Below are 5,495 nucleotides of genomic sequence, written 5' to 3' on the forward strand. Positions count from 1 at the left end.
CTACCCAAGGCGGGTCTGGTTTTCCGGTAGAGCAGCATCTCCACGTCGGTTGTCATCGTTCAGACACCTTCATTTCGTACTGCCCTCTGAAATCCTGACGGCCCCGCACTGGAAACGCCCATGCCCACGTTGTGCTCGGCCCGCCCGAAATAACCTCCTATGCAGAAGGGGTGCGACATGCCTGGGATCCTCTCTGACGTTGACGAGGGTCCAAGATTTCTTAACATGACATTCCTTAGCATAGAGGCGCTTGTACAAGTGTCCTTGTACCGCCCACTGGAGTTCCTGGCAATACGAAGAGGACGGAGATAAAAGGGAGATGACGAGGCACCAATAAGGGAATGTTTGGGTTGATGGAACGAGACATGATCTAATAATGGTGTACGTGACTGGGGTCCTATATATGGCTTGGATTTGTTCAATAAATTCAAGAGATAAGAGAGAATCTTTGACTGTCTGTCTTATTCCTCTCTTCTCCTCAAAGAATTCTTTGAGCGTCGATCTTTCTTCCTGGTGATACTTAATCATTAATTTTAAGTTTGCCATAATAATTAACATTCCCTAATCAGAAGCCCTGGATGAACAGAGAGGTTCGCACTCTGCTCAAAGCCAGAGATGCTGCCTTCAGATCAGGATGCAGGGAAGCATACAGCTTGGTCAGAGCTAACCTGAGGAGAGGAATAGCTATAGCCAAGCACTGCTACAAACGCCGGTCCTGATTCACAAAAAAAACAAAAGCAGATGCACATAAATGGAAAAACCTAATGCGTACAAAAGAAGGGCAAAAAACAAGACTGGTGGTCTGAGATTTCTTACCATGGCATCCCTCAGCATAGAAGCGCTCAGGGTACGAGCGTCCTTTGTACCGCCCACTGGAGTTCCTGGCAATATGAAGAGACTAATAGCTATAGCCAAGCACTGCTACAAATGCCGGATTGAGGAGCACTTTACCTCCTCTGACCCTCGGTGTACGTGGCAGGGAATACACGCCCTGACTGACTATAAACCAACTAGCTTTGTTCCATTTACCAACAGTGCTTCACTCCCTGATAAGCTGAACAACTTTTACGCTCGTTTCGACCAGATGATAATGATATCTTCAATAAACGATCCTCCACCGATGACAACCCACTTGTACTTTCCACTTCGGACGTCAGTCGCATGCTGAGTAGAGTGAATGCACGGAAGGCAGCTGGCCCTGATGGTGTACCTGGCCGTGTGCTGAGTGCTTGTGCTGTGGAACTTGCGGGTGTCTTCGCTCTCAACAGAACTACACACTGCATAACCCACCTCAATAATTTCCAAGTGCTTTAAAAGACTAGTTCTTTCTCACTTGAAATCCTGCCTGCCTGCTACGCTGGACCCACACCAGTTTGCTTATCGTTGCAACAGATCCACCGAGGACGCTATCTCAACAGCACTACACACTGCACTAACCCACCTCGCTTGGAAGCATAAGGAAGCATAAAGTAATCTAAATCTCCCTGGTAGGCGGCTGCGTCGACCTTGGACCTCAGAAAATAAAGTGGACCCACACCAGCAGATGACATGGGACACCAAACCGCCACTGACTGTGGAAACTTTACAGGGTAGCTCGAACAATGTGGATTCCGTGCCTCTCCTCTCTTCCTCCAGATTCTGGGACCTTGATTTCTATAGGAAATGGTCCTTGGTCTTCCAGGACCAAGATGGCATCGCGATCACACTGCGAGGCTCAGCGTCTTACCGGTTTTAGTGATGTTATACTTCTGTACTTAGCTATCTCCAGTTTTCTTGCGCAAATAACTCTTGCGAACTACAGTTACGACAGACAGACACTTTTGGAAATTAACATTCACTGCACAAACACCGGATTCAGCATCGGTTGGACTTTAACCAGCTTCAAAACAACACCCCTCCCCCATCTTGGACTTTCCGATCATCTTTCTTTGTTCCTGCTTCCCAAATACACTCCAGTCATGCAGAGGATTAAGCCTTCAACCAGAACTGTAAAGTTCTGGATGGATGGGGCTGACTCCTTCCTTCAGCAACAGTTCCAGCACACCGACTGGAGTGAGTATGCTGCCCGAGCCTGCACAGGCTCACACATCCACTTGGACACCTACACTAACTCTGTCCTGAAATGCATCAACAAGCGCTCAGGGTACAAGCGTCCTCTGTACCGCCCACTGGAGTCCCTGGCAATATGAAGAGACTAATAGCTATAGCCAAGCACTGCTACAAACGACGGATTGAGGAGCACTTTACCTCCTCTGACCCTCGGCGTATGTGGCAGGGAATACACACCCTGACTGACTATAAACCAACTAGCTTTGTTCCATCTACCAACAGTGCTTCACTCCCTGATGAGCTGAACAACTTCTACGCTCGTTTCGACCAGATGATATTGATATCTTCAATAAACGATCCTCCACCGACGACAACCCACTTGTACTTTCCAATTCGGACGTCAGTCACATGCTGAGCAGAGTGAATGCACAGAAGGCAGCTTGCCCTGATGGTGTACCTGGCCGTGTGCTAAGAGCTTGTGCTGTGGAACTTGCGGGTGTCTTCGCTCACATCTTTAATGTTTCGCTTGCCCAGGCAGCTGTACCATCTATCTTTAAGTCAGCCATTATTGTGCCTGTGCCTAAGCATTCTACTGCTTCAGACTTTAATGACTTTCGACCTGTAGCACTCACCCCAATAATTTCCAAGTGCTTTAAAAGACTAGTTCTTTCTCACTTGAAATCCTGCCTGCCTGCTACGCTGGACCCACACCAGTTTGCTTATCGTTGCAACAGATCCACCGAGGACGCTATCTCAACAGCACTACACACTGCACTAACCCACCTCGCTTGGAAGCATAAAGTAATCTAAATCTCCCTGGTAGGCGGCTGCGTTGACCTTGGACCTCAGAAAATACAGTGGACCCACACCAGCAGATGACATGGGACCCCAAACCACCACTGACTGTGGAAACTTTACAGGGTACCTCGAGCAATGTGGATTCCGTGCCTCTCCTCTCTTCCTCCAGATTCTGGGACCTTGATTTCTATAGGAAATGGTCCTTGGTCTCCCAGGACCAAGATGGCATCGCGATCACACTGCGAGGCTCAGCGTCTTACCAGTTTTAGTGATGTTATACTTCTGTACTTAGCTATCTCCAGTTTTCTTGCGCAAATAACTCTTGCGAACTACAGCTACAAGAGACAGACTCTTTTGGAAATTAACATTCACTGCACAAACACCGGATTCACGCAATCTTTGACTGTCTGTCTTATTCCTCTCTTCTCCTCAAAGAATTCTTTGAGCGTCAATCTTCCTTCCTGGTGATACTTAATCACTAATTTTAAGTTTGCCATAATAATTAACATTCCCTAATCAGAAGCCCTGGATGAACAGAGAGGTTCGCACTCTGCTCAAAGCCAGAGATGCTGCCTTCAGATCAGGACGCCGGGAAGCATACAGCTTGGTCAGAGCTAACCTGAGGAGAGGAATAGCTATAGCCAAGCACTGCTACAAACGCCGGTCCTGATTCACAAAAAAAACAAAAGCAGATGCACATAAATGGAAAAACCTAATGCGTACAAAAGAAGGGCAAAAAACAAGACTGGTGGTCTGAGATTTCTTACCATGGCATCCCTCAGCATAGAAGCGCTCAGGGTACGAGCGTCCTTTGTACCGCCCACTGGAGTTCCTGGCAATATGAAGAGACTAATAGCTATATCCAAGCACTGCTACAAACGCCGGATTGAGGAGCACTTTACCTCCTCTGACCCTCGGCGTATGTGGTAGGGAATACACACCCTGACTGACTATAAACCAACTAGCTTTGTTCCATGTACCAACAGTGCTTCACTCCCTGATGAGCTGAACAACTTTTACACTCGTTTCGACCAGATGATATTGATATCTTCAATAAACGATCCTCCACCGACGACAACCCACTTGTACTTTCCACTTCGGACGTCAGTCGCATGCTGAGCAGAGTGAATGCACGGAAGGCAGCTGGCCCTGATGGTGTACCTGGCCGTGTGCTAAGAGCTTGTGCTGTGGAACTTGCGGGTGTCTTCGCTCTCAACAGCACTACACACTGCACTAACCCACCCCGCTTGGAAGCATAAGGAAGCATAAAGTAATCTAAATCTCCCTGGTAGGCGGCTGCGTTGACCTTGGACCTCAGAAAATACAGTGGACCCACACCAGCAGATGACATGGGACCCCAAACCGCCACTTACTGTGGAAACTTTACAGGGTACCTCGAGCAATGTGGATTCCGTGCCTCTCCTCTCTTCCTCCAGATTCTGGGACCTTGATATCCATAGGAAATGGTCCTTGGTCTCCCAGGACCAAGATGGCGTCACGATCACACTGCGAGGCTCAGCGTCTTACCGGTTTTAGTGATGTTATACTTCTGTACTTAGCTATCTCCAGTTTTCTTGCGCAAATAACTCTTGCGAACTACAGTTACGACAGACAGACACTTTTGGAAATTAACATTCACTGCACAAACACCGGATTCAGCATTGGTTCGACTTTAACCAGCTTCAAAACAACACCCCACCCCCATCTTGGACTTTCCGATCATCTTTCTTTGTTCCTGCTTCCCAAATACACTCCAGTCATGCAGAGGATTAAGCCTTCAACCAGAACTGTAAAGTTCTGGATGGATGGGGCTGACTCCTTCCTTCAGCAACAGTTCCAGCACACCGACTGGAGTGAGTATGCTGCCCGAGCCTCCACAGGCTCACACATCCACTTGGACACCTACACTAACTCTGTCCTGAAACACATCAACAACTGTGTGGACTGACTTTGACTGTCTGTCTTATTCCTCTCTTCTCCTCAAAGAATTCTTTGAGCATCGATCTTTCTTCCTGGTGATACTTAATCATTAAATTTAAGTTTGCCATAACAATTAACATTCCCTATTCAAATGCCCTGGATAAACAGAGAGGTTCGCACATTGCTCAAAGCCAGAGATGCTGCCTTCAGATCAGGACGCCGGGAAGCATACAGCTTGGCCAGAGCTAACCTGAGGAGAGGAATAGCTATAGCCAAGCACTGCTACAAACGCCGGTCCTGATTTACAGAAAAAAGAAAAGCAGATGCACATAAATGGAGAAACCTAATGCATACAAAAGAAGGGCAAAAAACAAGACTGGTGGTCCGAGATTTCTTGGCATGGCATCCCTCAGCATAGAAGCGCTCAGGGTACAAGCGTCCTTTGTACCGCCCACTGGAGTTCCTGGCAATATGAAGAGACTAACAGCTATAGCCAAGCACTGCTACAAACTCTGGATTGAGGAGCACTTTACCTCCTCTGACCCTCGGCGTATGTGGCAGGGAATACACACCCTGACTGACACTGACACACCCATCTCAGTTACCTCCATCGTGTATATTTGTAATATTGTACTATAGTGAGAAAGGTTTATTCTATTTTATTTCACTCAGCATGTAGCCAGATAGGCTATTTACTTTGGTGCAGTTTATTATATAAAGTTTATGCA

The sequence above is a fragment of the Hoplias malabaricus genome, chromosome 16, assembly GCF_029633855.1.
Source record: "Hoplias malabaricus isolate fHopMal1 chromosome 16, fHopMal1.hap1, whole genome shotgun sequence".
In the NCBI taxonomy this organism is placed as follows: domain Eukaryota; kingdom Metazoa; phylum Chordata; class Actinopteri; order Characiformes; family Erythrinidae; genus Hoplias; species Hoplias malabaricus.